This window comes from Ostrea edulis, chromosome 10 (assembly GCF_947568905.1).
Source record: "Ostrea edulis chromosome 10, xbOstEdul1.1, whole genome shotgun sequence".
NCBI classification, from domain to species: domain Eukaryota; kingdom Metazoa; phylum Mollusca; class Bivalvia; order Ostreida; family Ostreidae; genus Ostrea; species Ostrea edulis.
In genome coordinates, this window is record NC_079173.1 from 37,124,399 (window position 1) to 37,141,305 (window position 16,907).

Here is a 16,907-nt window from a genome sequence, read left to right on the forward strand (position 1 = left end):
TGTCATAAAGTTGAGTTTTTAGCTTGCATTAACGTCCATATTCAATAAAATATTCAAAAAGATGTGGACACACTCTGTGGTGTCCTTTATTTCTAGTTCCCTTAGATATATCAAATCAAGTTATGCATGCATAAGACGACATTGTACCATATTTGGGTCGACCATCAAAATCTCCTTCATTCATCGAATAAATGACGAAAATGGCAAAGAATAATTGATGTTTTTTAACACATCATAACTCCATCACTTCCGAGTAGAATAGGATTGAAAATGTTAGACAGAGGACAAGTGAGATCGTAATTAATTTGTGTTGATTAATATATTTATATACACATGTACATGTATTTCTCTTAATGTTAAAGAACAATTTCAATACTTAAGTACATGGTTTTGACTACATATATATGAAAGTTGAAGATAATGAACAGTCATCAATCTCCTAACTCCTATAAACAAGAGATGTTTGTAAAACACATATGCCCCCCATAGTGCAAAATTGAAAAGGTTTATACACACACCTCATTTAATTGATAGTATTATCATCATTTCAAAATATTGAGCAGACAATATCTTCCTATGTCAAGAGTCAATTGATCATGTGACCTAAAATTCAATAGGGGTCATCTACTCCTTATGCTGTACCAGTGTACCAAGTTTGGTACGTGTCAATCAAGCAAATAATTCTTAAAATATAGGAGACAATATATTACTATGTCCAGTTCAACTATTGACTTTTGACCTCAAAATCAATATGGGTCATCCTCTCCTGAAGATGTACCAGTGTACTAAGTTTGATGTTTGTCAAGTAAAAGGGTTATCAAGATATTGAGTGGACAGTATATTACTATGTCCAGTTTGACCCTTGACCTTTGACCATGTGACCTCAAAATCAATAGAAGTCATCTTCCTCTGAATATACACCAGTGTATTATTTAAAGTTTGATGTCTGTCAAGCAAAGGGTTCTGAAGATATTGAGCAGACAGTATATTCCAATGTCCAGGTTGACCCTTCACCTTTAAACATGTGACCTCAAAATCTATAGGGATAATCTTCTCCTGAAGATGCACCAGTGTACCAAGTTTGATGTCTGTTAAGCAAAGGGTTCTCAAGATATTGAACGGACAGTATATTCTGATGTCCAGTTTGACTCTTGACCTTTGCTAATGTGACTTCAAAATCATTAGGGGTCATCTTCTCCTGAAGACGTATCAGTGTGACAAGTTTGATGTCTGTCAGGCAAAGGGTTCTCAAGATATGGAACGGACAATATATTCCTATGTCCAGTGTGACCCTTGACCTTTGACCATGTGACCTCAAAATCAATAGGGGTAATCTTCTCCTGAAGACGTACTAGTGTACCAAGTTTGATGTCTGTCAAGCAAAGCCTTCTCAAGATATTGAACGGACAGTGAATTCCTTTGTCCACTTTGACCCTTGACCTTTGACCATGTGACCTCAAAATCAATTGGGGTCATTTTCTTCTGAAGATGTACTGGTGTATTAAGTTTGATGTCTGTCAAGCAAAGGGTTCTCTAGACATTGAATGGTCAGTATATTCCTATGCCCAGTTTGACCCTCGACCTTTGACCATATGACATCAAAATCAATAGGGGTCATCTACTCTTTAGGATGTACCAGTGTGCCAAGTTTGATGTCTTTCAAGCAAAGGATTCTCGAGATATTGAGCGGACATTATATTCCTATGTCCAGAGTAGATTGACCCTTGACCTTTGCCCTTTTGACCTGAAAAACAATAGGGGTCATCTTCCATTCATATCCAACTTACATATGAAATATCATTATCATCAAAAGAATGGTTCTCAAGATATTGAGCGGACAACACATGGTCTACAGACCGACCGACCGACCGACTGTTGCAAAACAATATGCCACCTCTTTTTCAAAGGGGGGCATAAAAATAGAGTGTTGGGCAAACACGGACCCCTGGATATACCAGAGGTGAGATCAGGTGCCTAGGAGGAATGGGCATCCGCTGTCGACCGGTCACACCCTCCGTCAGCCCTATATCTTGATCAGGTAAACGGAGTTATCCGTAGTCAAAATTAGTGAGCCAACCACGATTAACTGACATTAATTATAATCAATATCATATTACTATTATTGTTCCTTAGAGAACTTGTATAGCCACTCTCTATCGTCCTATTGAAATACATGTGTCTTTCTTTGGATCACTTTAATGGTTTATATTTATTAGTTGCTAAGATTTCCCTAGTCGTGAATTTTGGTCATTGTGGGGACTATCTATAAAGCATTGACTAACACTCAGGATTTTATCTCCATTAGGCCAGCATTAAAATTTTTTTGTTTGATGTACTCCGACCCACATTTTTCAAGTCGGATGGGTAGGTCGGTATTTTTTTTTTAAAATCAGATTTACAAATTTTCTTATGTTTTCATTAAGGCAGAATAGAGTTTAGAACATTCATTTTGTACATAATACACGTAAATCTTCCAATGTCTCCTGAAATTTACTCAGGACGTTTTGCATTCGTCACGGATGAGGACCTCTACAGTTGATAATAAATAAATCAACACCCCTTTTTATTCCCACCGGTCGATTCCGACATTCATAATAGCAATCACTTAAACACTTTAATGTGATCCATGAATATCCAAGTGAATTGCATGATGATAGTTTTAATATTACCCAATATAATTTTAATGCCGACATCCCCGCATCGTTCAAATTGTTGTGACGATCGTGTTCCATTCGTGTTTCTCGGTTTAAGGTGTCACACCGGTTATTATTTTCACTATATATTACTATAGAGGGGAAAAAATCATTAAAATTCAGTTTACAAAATTGATGCCGAATAACGCAGTCAGACACGTTCTATGTTACCTATCTCGTCTGCCGACACCAGAAAAACAACACCCTACGCGGCATTTTCGAAAAAAAATTACCCGCAAACAAGACTACCCTCAAATCCACGTGTTTTTCACATGTGTGTAAACAGCCGGAGTGCACCTCAGGAAGTAGCCTCAGCTACCAACAGCAAATAGTTCCTTTGTATACACTTGATTATTTCTACAAATTACACAAAATTTCCTAATCAGGGGTACAAAAATTAAGAGAAAAGAAGAAGAGGAAATGAGAAAAATCGCGCAAGGAAAAAAAAATTTCTTTAAATATATGGAACTACAATTGACTAAGTTAATTTTGATTGGACAATTACCGGTGTGATACCTTAAGAGAAAAGAAAAAGTGCCGTTCCCCTGTTAATCGTCATAACATTTAAATAATCCCATATCAAAATAATATACGTGCCTTTTCAGAAATATAGACCATCAACTTAAACACCGACTCGTGGTCCGCCATAATTTTGGTGCGCTATCCCACGTGATTTTTTATTTAAATAACATGGCTTTCAAACTTTTGTACATAAATACGATCAGGCCTCAACGTGGGAGTTCGTAGCTCCTTGCACTATCTTGTTGGTAGATAATGTGGTAATTTGAAGCAGGGATGCGGTATATTTGATCGTTCACATAGAAAAGTGTTTGAAAAGTTCCCGGATTAACAAATGGTCATTATCAAAGTGAAAGTAGAACCGAAAGACGCCCTAAGGACATTTTGATAAGAATTCTGTAAAACAACTAGTCCAAATAAAAACAAATGGCATAAGCCTTAGTTGAAGAGTTTCATCATAGAAGTGAACTGAATTATTGATATGTGTTTTGCCAACCTTTTAATATTCAATGTGAAATTAGAGTGCAATGAATACATTGAGGATTTAAAATACAACTTGCAAAAAGGAAAACATGCGTCAAAGAATGTCTATACATGTATAGTCAAAAAGATTAAATAATACGAGCGTATCAATAGACTACTGAATAATGATAAACAGGAGATAGATAAACACATACCGTTTATGCAGAACTATTTAAGATATCCCCCAAACAAAGTTGACAAACTGGAAATCTACATTTTTATACACGGCGGGTGTGACCGGTGAAGAGGAGATTATTATCCTCCAAACAACCTGAGTTCATCTCTGGTCTTTCCTATGATCCATAGTTCTTCATAGCATTTATGACATTAATTACTGTTCGTTATCCTCACCTTTTCATCCCTTTTATCCATTCTCAATGATATCTCTTTTTTCAAAAATAATTTTAAAATTGCAATTCTCATAATGGTATTGATTATTAATTGAATCATACAAAATACTTTACTTTGTAATGCGATTTATTCTTTTAAAGAATACTCATTATTGCCATGTGTTTTAAAAATCTGAAGAAATTATTCTACACAAAGACGTAGTACTAGAAATATCCCAGAAGAAATATGCACGTTTGATATGTTGTTCATTATGTTAAAACTTCATAAAGGTTTAAACATCAACAACTACATTATGTAATTACAAAGTGGTGTCATGGAAACACATTGGAAAAACGCGTTGTCAAATATGGGAAAATTAATAAAAAAAATATTAGTATCACTTCTATTCATCTATCTTATAATCATGGTAAATTACAAATATAATATATCTTATATCTTTATTCCATCGAACATGTTCACGAAACAAATACTAGTATATGGGCAAATATAGCTCTACAGCCCAGTAGCTAAGTACTTCGTTACTAGCTTGAAAATACGGATGTATATTTAATTGCTGTAATAAAATTTAGAAATTCATTTCAAAATTAAGGATTATCTCCCTCATGCATAGCTCTTATCCTTGGACGAATTTGGCTCCACTTGTTTGGCACGCTGTTTTTGGCTATATTTAGATCTAAAACTTCATAGTTATTTCGGATTTCAAACATTTCGGTTGAGCATCACTGAAGAGACATTATTTGTCGAAATGCGCATCTGGTGCATCAAAATTGGTACCGTATAAGTTTTACATAATTGTTAAAGCGGCTGAACGAATTATTAAGAGAACAAAAATAAAGAAACATTTTACACATACATTTTTATTTTCCAAACAAATTTCTCTGAGCAGTATGACAAATCAACTATACCATGGCACATAGAAATAATGAAGATAATGGCTCAGTGTCTTTTTTATAAATAGCAGCTACACTTGTGTTTCAGAGTCATCAAAATATAATTTGTAATATTTATTTACTGACTTTTTAATACGTTTATAGACAGATTTTGAAAACAATAAATATATAATAGGATTCACTGAATACTTAACCAACCAAGCAATCCGTGCTGCAAATATTATACCTATACACTGAATTTCAGTACAGCATACTCCGAAATATATCAAAGAAAACGCCATCGGATAGAGTGTCGCCGATATGGTAAACACCACGACAATAACAACAATCATTTTAGACATCACTTGAATTTGATCCTTTACACGGCTAGTCCTTTGTTCTTTGAATGATTCCGATATCAAAGTTCGAGTTGATTTCTTGAGTTCCTTGATTTTTTTAAAATGAAAGTAGATAATGAAAGCTATGGGTAGACAAAGTAGGTAGCCTCGAAACATAAATACAACCACCGGTAGGCTAGCTGAAGTTTCAAATCTGAAAATGTAGTAAATACAGGCAAAGCAGATGCTGGCAATCCATAAACCACAGGAGATTTTTATCAAGTCCTTATGAGATAAAAGGTCGTATCTTATTGGCCTGACAACACTGTAGTATCGTAATCCTAAGAGAAATACAACATGCGAAGCAGACACGTGTGTTGTTCCATATGAAAATATCATAAAAATCCTTTCAGTCTTGTTGGTATCCATTTCACTTGACAAATGGAGCATTTGGTGAATAAGATGAAGTCCCACACTCGTAAGATCACCTACAATAAGAGCGCCCACAACCAGGTAAGTCGGGGTATGAAGGCGTTTGTCCAACATAATTTTGACAAGTGCCACTACATTAACAATGATACCAAAGATTGTCAGAACAGGCGCAACGAATTTCATATAAGGTGACTCCGTTTCAATATCTACGGGTATCAATAGAGAAGACATACGGTCTTCCTTTGAAGAACAATTTCGTTCCATATTACACTTCAATGTTTAACTTCCAAATTTCAAGTATGAAATGAAGCGATGTTTCTCGTCTCTTATACTCAGCACACAGTCATGTTTGGCGTAGAAATGCATCATATCTACAGCCTGCTTCCTAGAATTGTTTAATAACGCAGTCACTGGTAACGAATCATATATCTTAGATTATGTAAGCATGATGTTTGGGTATCGATATTTAAAATTAGTATCATGCCGAGAATGATTTATTGATGAAAACGGCTACAAATAAATTTATTATGATATTAAATGGTTTCTTCCCGAATGTCAAAGGATTACAGAATTGACTGGTTTGTGGTATGTTATTTGCTAATGCGACATTGTTTATTTGTTTTGCATACCATGCAAGATTTCATCACTAGAATTATCTGCTCTAATTTAGAAGAGAGATTAATACTACGGTGTTGTATGAATGAATGAAACAATAAACTTTATCAAATATACAGACATAAACTACGGTTGTACATGTAGATAATATATTTATCAAAATAGTTTTAAAATGCAGCATGTCGTATTAAATTATCTTTTCGAAACACGCCGAGTGCTGGCCATAATAATCACATGTTGTTTTCCAAGCAATTCTTAGATCCGGGTTTAAATTCCTCTTAGTGTGCGGAAAATACAAACCGACTTTTCCGTTAACCGTGACAGCTCTTCCTAGAGTCGATGAATTCGATCCCGAAATTACGGACGCAATTTTTTTCTTTCCCACATCGTGTGAAGAAGGCGCGCGCAATACATACACGTACTTAACATAAATAAGGCCAACCACAGATGTCCAAGAGTTGAATTAGCCAAGAGTGAACTGAAAATAATGACATATTCCTTTCATGTCGTGTAAAGTTAAATAGTTTACGATTCACAAGCATTATTATTTTTCGTATCATAAATTAAATGGTTTACGTTTCAAAAGTTCTAATATCTTATTATTATAAGGTGAAAATAACGAATAATGATCAATGTCATAACTACTTTTAGCAATACAAAATAAATAGTTGGGCAAACTCGGACCTCTGAAAACACCAGAAGTGGGATCAGGTGCATAGGAGGAGTAAGCATACCCTGTCGACCGGTCACACCAACCATGAGCCCTATATCTTGATCAGGTAAACGGAGTTATCCGTAGTCAAAATCGCTGCCCCAAGAACGGTCTAACAATCGGTATGAAACACGCCAGGCAGCATTTGATCCAATCGTAGGTTGTATTGATGAACTAGATCGTTATAACGACCATATAAGTTTTGACATGCTGACTTTAATCGAGACTGTTGAAACCCCTGTACCATCAACATGTTTGTCAGTAGCTTTCCTCGATTTAAAAACTGACCATACACAGAACAATATCGCAGGTATATTTACTAAATCCATGTGACTCCGAATCACATGATCAATCTCAATATAAAATGTATTTGTCCTTATTATGTATTTTAGTCCATCATATTTTGATCCAATAGCAGTAAAGTTCCAAAATGTTCCATCTGTCCTAATAAATGTTTTTCAAGTGCAGATTTTCGGCGAAATTTTCATTGGCCACCTTATGGGCGAGATCAAAAGTTCAATGTCCGGAAAAAACCCAACTAAATTCACATAGTTTTCACCAAGACCCCCACCCCTTAAAAATAAATATAATGAATGTTTAAACAACATGTAATCATGTAACAAATAACACAAATGGGTATAAATAACACTGCATAACGTTTCTACTGTTTATTCACAAATGAAAGTATACATTAGAACTATGAAAGGTGAAGATAACGAACAGTGGCCAACCTCATAACTCCTATAAGCAATACAAAATAGAGAGTTGGGCAAACACGGACTCCTATAAACTAACTACAAACTATCAAATGTTCTTTAAAATGTTATATTATTATGTGGTTTTAACGGTCAATTGTTTGTTTTCCACTGTGGTGTAATTGATATCTGATGACAGAAACTTACGGGAGTTTTTATCCCCCCTAACTATTTGAATTTAGATTTTTAATCGACATCCGACATCGATCTTTTGAGCTAGGGGCCACCGTGGCGGAGTGATTATATCATCGCGCTCAAAATCACACACGGCCTCTCACCTCTGGTGGGCGCGGGTTCTAATCCCGCTCGCGGCGTTAAGTGGGGAAGTTTCCGAGTCTACTTGCAGAAGGTTGGTGGTCTCTTCCCAGGTACAATGTATCTGGGTTCTCTCTTCCACCAATAAAAACTGAGTGCCATTAAATAACTGAACAATTGTTGAAAGTGGCGGAAAATATCAATCAATCAATCTTTAAATATCGCCCCTTACATGATGTAACTGTGCCGCCTTTGAGGATAACGCAGTCACTGGTAACGAATCATATATTGTAAATTACACTGTATCTAAGCATGTTATTTGGGTATTGATATTTAAAGTTAGTATCGTGCCGAGAATGATTTATTGATGCAAGTAAATATGAAAGGTGAAGATAACGAACAGTGATCAATCTCAAGCAATACAAAATAGATAGTTGGGCAAAGACGGACCCCTGGACACACCAGAGGTGGAATCAGGTGTCTATAAGGAGTAAGCATCCTCTGTCGACCGGTCACATCCGCTATGAGCCCTACATGTATATCCTGATCAGGTAAACGGAGTTATCGGTAGTCAAATTCAGTGGACCACGAACGGTCTAATGTCTAATGTTACCGTGTTTATTTGTTGTTTTGCATATCATGCAAGATTTTATCACTTATGTAGAATCATCACCTTAGAAGTCTTTAATGGCAAAATTATGGTATTCTATGAATAAATCAAACAATCAACATAAAACACTAATCTCTATTAAATATGCATACAAAAACTACATTTGTTTATATATAAATGAAAAGTTTGAAAATACGTTTTAAAGACATTATCTTTCCAAAACGAGGTAAGTGCTGAACATATACCATGTGCTATTTTTCCAGTAATTCTTGCATCTTGGGATATCTACATGTAACTACCCTTCACTGTTTTCCAAATATTCTAGTATAATCAATTTAGCCTCATGGACCTTTATTCATAGAACTCGATTTCAAAACTATTTTTTTTTTCGATCACGGTTGAAGACGCGCGCAATACATAAACGTACATTATAGGAATAGGGGCAACCGAAGATGTGCGACAGTTGGACTAGTCATGGAGTTAGATAATTTACGTTTCATACGTTATTATCACTGTTGTCATCACATAATTTGACCTAAACATATTCCTCCTTCCACGGATCTGTGCCGTCATACATTGCAAGTCTTTTAAATGAATGAAAGCCAAGTAGATCATTACGGTCAGCATCGAAGTCGCAACTTGTGGTGAGTAAGATCAGAATAAACAAACAAAAAAGTACGGACCACGCCAACTCAGCTGGGTTGCAGAACAGCTCTGGAATGACCTTCAATGACCTTCCAGATGACACCAAGAAGTCAACATCTCTTGCAATATTAAAAAAAACGTCTTAAAACTCGTTTTTTATCAATTACCTTTTTAGTTTCAAACATGCATAAACTGTGACTGTTTTAATTATTAAATACCAAAAACAAAACACCTTTTAGCTATCGATCTAATATTATAGTGCTTTATTTTGATGCTTTTACAGATATATCTAAGATCTTATGTCATACTGTCATTTAATTTCATTTAAAGTAGGGGTCTAGTAGCGTGACGTCATGTCCGGATCGAACTCCAGTATTGGTTCACGTACTATTATTATTGGGTGGATTTATACTGTTTTTACATTTACCTGGATGTTTTTTAATTTAGTAAAATGAATACAATAACACTCCATCACTTATATTTAAGTAGACTATGGATCCAATCTTCTTTCCATTTTTTGTCATCTAATTCACACATAAAACCAGAGGTACATATTTGTTTAATTGATATACAGGCCGGGGTATTACATGTTAAAATTATCTGTAAATTAAAAAAAATTCATGATATGCAATCATGCACTTGTGGAATTAAATAAAACAATTCTGCATTTGTTATATATTTGTTATCTTGTTATATATTTGTTATCTTCTGTTATGTGAAAATCATCTTCAAAATGGTTATTTTGGCCCAAAAATGTAAATATAAATTGAGATGCTGTGAAAATATTATGCTGAGAAAGGGCAGATTTTTTAAATGTATTTTAACAAGCATTCATATATGAACATAATATGTGAGTTTGAATGAAAAATCACAAGTCAAATTTTTAAAATATTCATATTAGTGGTGTTGCAGTGCCGTATTTTTGACTGCCGAGGGCCTGTATTGAGTTCAATTTTGTACCACCATTATTAAAAAACATGAAACTATGTTAAAATTTCACTTTTAATTATTTAGTTAAATATATTTATTTCATATTTGAGGAAAAAAATTGCAGCATCATACCTCAAACAAAATTTTATGGACATATTCTAGGACTTCTTCAATGAATTCTGATATTGCCGTTTGACAAATGGGGGTACACGTAATAAAAATACCATAATTTACTCATTATACTGACAACCCCCCATTTTTTTGTTTTTATCATACCCTGAAATGAACAATCTAAGTATCTAAACTCAAATTTTTGAGAAATCACAAGTAGGTCCAGGACTAGGGACCTACCTTAATTATGTTTTATCGTTGCATTCCTCTTCTTACCCTTGTATAGCATCTTAGATTAATTTGTTTCATATAAGGCGCTATATAAATCCAATTTTATCATTATCATTATGATTATTTCATTATCCTGATATATTGCTGTACCAGTGATAGATGCATTAACCATTTTAGTTTGGAAACGGAAAAACCTGATTATTAGTACGTGCCTGGTGTGCATGTACCCCCTATCGTTGCTCCTCACGAAAATGTTAACAGCTGTGAAGGAGAAACTTCAAACTTACTGTGCGACTACATATGCCAGAAGTGGTGTTAATCAAATGTGGATTCTAAAAAATTCTAAAGAACTTTTAGTAAACTTGAAATCACAGAATTTTTCCCAAGTCAATAGCATTAAATCCTATGACTTTTCAATACTATACACGACCATTCCTCACGATAAATTAAAGACTAGACTTTTTGACATCATAGACAGTTGCTTCTTCAACAAAAACGGAAATATTCATATCTAGTGATCAGTCATTCAAAAACTTACTTTGTTAAATACCACTCTGATTCCACGCACAAGTACTCAAGTGAAGTTGAAATAAAAAATATGCTAGAGTTCCTCATTGACAATATCTTCGTGGTCTTTGGTGATCAGGTCTTCCAACAGTCTGTTGGAATTCCCATGGGCACGAATTGTGCTCCTTTGTTAGCTGACCTGTTTTTATATTCATATGAAGCAGAATTTATTCAAAAACTTCTACGTGAGAAGAAAAAATCTCTCGCTGTGACCTTCAATTCGACTTTTAGATATATCGATGACGTTTTGTCTATTAACAATGATAGCTTTCATTCATATGTCGATTTGATATATCCCTGTGAGCTCGAAATAAAGGACACCACAGAGTCGTGCACTTCTGCTTCATACTTAGATATTTTATTGAAAGTAGACATTAACGGCAAACTAACAACTCAACTGTATGACAAACGGGATGATTTCAGCTTCTCCATCGTCAACTTCCCACATTTATGTAGCAATATTCCATTATCACCTGCATATGGTGTTTATATATCTCAACTGATTCGATATGCAAGAGCTTGTTCTGGGTATAGTCAGTTTTGAAATCGAGGTAAGCTACTGACAAACAAGTTGATGGTACAGGGATTTCAACAGTCTCGATTGAAGTCAGCATTTCGCAAATTCTATGGTCGTTATAACGATCTAGTTCGTCAATACAACCTCGCATTGGGTCAAATGCTGTCTGACGTGTTTCATACCGATTGTTAAGCCGTTCTTGGCATACTGATTTTGACTGCGGATAACTCCGTTTACCTGATCAGGATATGGGGCTCACGGCGGGTGTGACCGGTCAACAGGGGATGCTTACTCCTCCTAGGCACCTGATCCCACCTCTGGTGTGTCCAGGGGTCCGTGTTTGCCCAACTATCTATTTTGTATTGCTTGTAGGAGTTATGAGATTGATCACTGTTCGTTATCTTCACCTTGCATTAAGTACCAAATTTTGATTTAGTTACTGTGCGATATGTAAGAGGAGTCTTGGGTACCACAATTTTGTACAGAAAACCTTTGCTTCCGGGATGAATGAAAATTCCGACACCTTATTGCAAATCTACAAGACCCTACCAAACATCACAAAAGATGTTTTGGCTACTTCATAAAACATATGGGGGGGGGGGGGGGGGGGGTCTGGGAACAAGACTGTCGTATAAAAACGACATACAGACGGTCTGGTTGACGGATGGACTTGGACAACAGTATTCTTAAGAAAGTGAGGGTATAAACATTTAATGTACAATGTAGCAAACATTCTGAGAGTATGACATAATGTAATACATGTTCCCTACCAGCGCCTCCATTAATTCGTGGATGTAATTCGAGAGAATGCACACTTAATGCTGTTTGATCTTGAAATGTGACCTAAATATCGTCACCATGACGATTTGATATTTTTTATTTAAAAAAATGGATTTACGTCTAGATAATGCAGTTTTCTGATTACAACGTTTTGCAAGACTACTTTTTTAAAAATATAATTCATATCTGGTTTGGTTCAAATTTGATTTGGTTTTGTTAAATATTTATATGTGTAGTTTCCAGTGTTAGATATATCTAATGATGTCTTTGTTTTGTCGCTTCTTGTCTAAAATAAAAGTTATTCGTTGTTTCCAGATAACTGTGATTTTTTGTGTACAAATCAGCCCCCCCCCCCCCGCCCCATATGGAATTTTAATATACTTATCGGTCATAATCTTCTTCTTTTCATTCCAATCTTGCATAATGAATTCAAAGATATGGTATTGTTTGTTTTGTCATTTTTTGTTTAATATAAAATTTATTCATTGTTTTTCAGAGATCTGTGTAAACATCAGTCGTTTTCCTTAAAGAAATAAGGAATTTTAACATATTTTTTTCAGTGTAATCTTATATAACGAATTATAAAATATGGAATTCTTTGTTTTATCATTTCTTGTTTAATATTAAAGTTATTGTTTCGAGAAATTCAGTGAGTTTTTGCTGTATTCTTTTTTTTCTTCATTATTTTGCTTCAAAATTTAGAGAACACAAGAACATCAATTTAAAAATGGCTGAAATTGGCGACACTAATTTCACTTAATCAAGATTATTTGATACATATCAAATAGTCCACAATTAATTAAGATTGGCTAATACAGTTCGTACCGTTTACGAAATAAACCTGGTTCGAACTATCTTGCCTCTTACAATTCCGCCTAACGGGGAACGAGTTAACTTTTCATTCTGCTCAAACCTTAGATTCAACACATTGTGAAAAATGATTTTCTTAATGACAATCCATTGCCATCGAGCTAATTTATTAACATCGTGCAATCGTATACGCAGCCAAACAATCCTTTACCAGTACAGCAACAGGATGAAGCCAAAGAAAAAAGAAAAAAAGGGACAGATAGAAGCAATACCGATCGATTGTTTTTTTTTTTATTATTTGTTTTGTCCATGGTGAAGATAACGAACTGTGACCTATCTAATTCCTATAAGCAATACAATAAAACATCGCTTCCAACAATGGAATCGTCACCACTGTCGGTGATGGGTTGATCAACTTTGGCCTGAGTTAGGCGTTTTCTCGGCCACTTAGCGGGGAGCCTCAGCGATTTTTATCGTGCCACCTGTGACTCGGACCCGCGGTTTAATTTGACGACCTGTTACAACTGCGATGGATGCTGTGGACCTTTCTATCCTGGATCCCCACGGGACTTGCGTCCGAGACTAGGAGGACAAGGCAGTGAAGCACGGCAACGTTATAGTCACACACCTCCCCCCCTTTAAATGCAGGAGGTATCCATTCAGCCTGTGATGGAGGTTTAATCCCGGGGGAACACTACTCGCCTTTCTCAAGGTCAACCTGAATAGAATCATCACCACTGTCGGCGATGGGTTTTCAAATTTTGGCTTGTGTTCGGACGCTTTGCGGGGAGCGATTTTTATCCTGCCACCACACACAGACCTTTCTAACCGGGATCTCCACGGGACTGGAGCTCGAGACAAGGACGGCATACCAGTCAGGCAGTGAAGCACGACAACGCTGGTCCTCCCCCTCCCCTGAAGGCAGGAGGTACCTATTCAGCCGGCGATAGTCGTCTAATCCCTGACGAAGGCTACCATCCCTTCTAAAGGTCAACATGGTGAGTCGCTGCATTTTTTTGATATTCCTTCATATTCACTTAGTTCAAATTCTACCGGCTGTCGTAAAGCACTCGCACAACATAGCCCATAGGGCGATACCATATTCAGACTTAGTTTCTGTATGTATCTTCTGGCAGCCACCATATGTAAATTCATATCCTGGTCATGTCCTACACCACCTGATATACCTAGCATTGCCGGTGCTCTATTATTATGTATCCCAATGGCAAACCTATGGCACAATTTTGATTGTATCTATTTGGCCAAAATGCCATTCATGATTCAAGGTACTTGGTTAACGTAGGTTTCATTACCTTTCATAGGCATGGCTAGCGAGTCGGTCAAGCAAAGGGCACCAGATAGTCAGATCACGCTACAAATTCCAAGGCTTGCTTACTCTTAATTCGTCCCATTCTGCAATCAGTTCATTATGTCGTGTTACTTGTATTTATTCATTTACATGACATACCCAAATGAACCTGGATAACGTTCAGGTATACCTGATTGTGCCATGTTGGCACTGCATAGACCAGGGGCTCGGACCTCAACCTACCACGAGGTTCAATTTGCAATGTGGTCAACCACTACATTATCTCGTTAGGTTTACTTGCTAGGCATCATTGGGCCCAAGTTTCAGGGTAGTCATTGCTATTCACGGCCACAGGGGTTCACGGGTTTTTACTACGCACGATCACAATTTTAGGTACCAAGGACCTCACCGGTCAATTTATGCAGAGTTATTAACTTCATAGTACTTATCTATCATTAACATTCCTATGCAGTTACGTGGTATACTTGCTATTTCAGCAATTTACCTCTTTTTATTTTATGTAATTTACAGATGATTCCGATAACGTACGTGACGTGGAGCGCTATATGCTATTTCGTACACACTTTCCAGGTTTGTGCTAGAACCAGCATCACAGCGTACGAGTCGCAGTATATTCTCACCTTGTCGTTCTCTGGATATTTAGCACTTTCCATAGCACAGAGACCCTAGTTCCATATCATTAGTTGCATTTAATTGCAGTTTTTGTTTCCGATAATTGTACACAATCTCAATTTACGTTCGGACTTACAGATTGTTGATCGGTTCGTTGTTGTTTATTCTCAATGCCAAGCCTAACCAAAAGTTATTGTTTGGTTAACTTTAAGTCAATCCCACTCCATTCCATTTTCATGTAAATATTGACTGGTTTTGTCTCGGATGTATTCGGCGTTGGATTTTTCTTTCCATAATTCATTCAATAGGCATTTATTGGAGTTTGTATGGTTCCAGCAGTTGAGAAACCACGTCAGGAAGTGTCATGTTTTGTTATCCAACTTTTTCAGAGGAGGCGTGGCTTTGAGGGTAGAGGCTTAGGGATGTTAATGGGCTGGGTAATTTTCGTATTTTGGCTCGAGTAATCGGTCTTAATTTTAATTCTTAGCTGAGTTTGGGTTAATTCTCACTGGCTCTGGAACGTTTGGATTAGTTTGACGAATTTATGAGGAATTTCCGGTCGAAAAAGTTTGATCCATTACAGTTTATTGTTTTATCTTAGGAATCGTCGAAAATGGTATTTAGCAATGTGCCATTCTGCTATCATTACCTTAGTTTTTACGGAAGTATTTGGGATTTGTAGTTAGATCTTTTTTGGCGGAATTCAGACTTCAAAATTATTCTAGAATTTTCTGCTGAAACTCTTCAAAATCAATCGGGATCCTTTAGAAGTATACCAGTTTCAGTTATGGGACGTAATTTTCCTCCAGTAGGACTGGAAGATGGTTTGCTAAATTGGTGTTAGGAAATTTTGTCCAATTTTTGCTTTCCATCATAGGAGTTATTCAGAGCTGACAAGTCTTATAGTCCGCCTGAACTGCGACCACTTTGTTGCTAATCTTACGTCACCTTTGAGATTACACATTTTGAAATGGTCATTTCAGAATTCAGTCTAATTTTGGTCAGGAATCCTGAAGTTTTAGCTATTCCCTTGAAAAATCCAGGAAATTCAAATAATTTACAACTTTCATAATCACTATCAAAATGTGTCAATTTGGTGATACCAGTGACCTCTTGGTTAAGTCACCATTGCTTGAGAGTACGGAAGGGGGTAGCATAGAGATAAACGCTCTCCCATTGTGCCTCCAGGGGGCCTGGGTGACGGACGAGAGTGCACGTCGTCCACCCCGCAGAATTGAGATGACCTTGTTGTTAATTTATTACCTTCGAGGTTACACTTTTTGCAATGATCAACTTCAGAATTCAATCTAATTACTGGTCGGAAATCCTGAAAGTTTTAAATATTCCTACGAAAATTACAGGGAATGCAGGTAATCTTCAATTTGAGAGCGATTACCGAAATGTGTCAATTTGGTGATAACTTGGTCTTAGTAACCATTGCTTGAGAGTGCACAGGGGGTTCGGAGAGGGGAGCGTAGAGATAAATGCTCGCGCCTGCGGGCCCTGGGCGACGACGAGGGTGCACGTCGCCCACCCCACTGTTTAAGTGCCTCCAATTTCAAGTATGCATGAAGAAAAAAGGAAAAACAAACATACTAATATCAATTTTTGTGGGGGACATTGTTCCAATGTCTGTGGCGGACTGGGGAGTGCATTGGGGTAGTTGATCACTAATTCTGCGCCAAAACCGGCTCTCCTCCCAC

General features: G+C 36.5%; 1 protein-coding gene across 1 annotated transcript in view; it reads left to right on the top strand.

Moving 5' to 3' along the window:
* The first annotated feature begins 13,204 nt into the window (after nucleotides 1-13,204).
* Nucleotides 13,205-16,907, top strand: part of LOC130050762 (orexin receptor type 2-like) — a 39,207-nt gene continuing 35,504 nt past the window's right edge. Inside the window, exon 1 of the mRNA XM_056151216.1 lies at nucleotides 13,205-14,260. The gene's annotated coding sequence lies outside the window, so the exon portion shown is untranslated. The remainder of the gene's footprint in view (nucleotides 14,261-16,907) is intronic.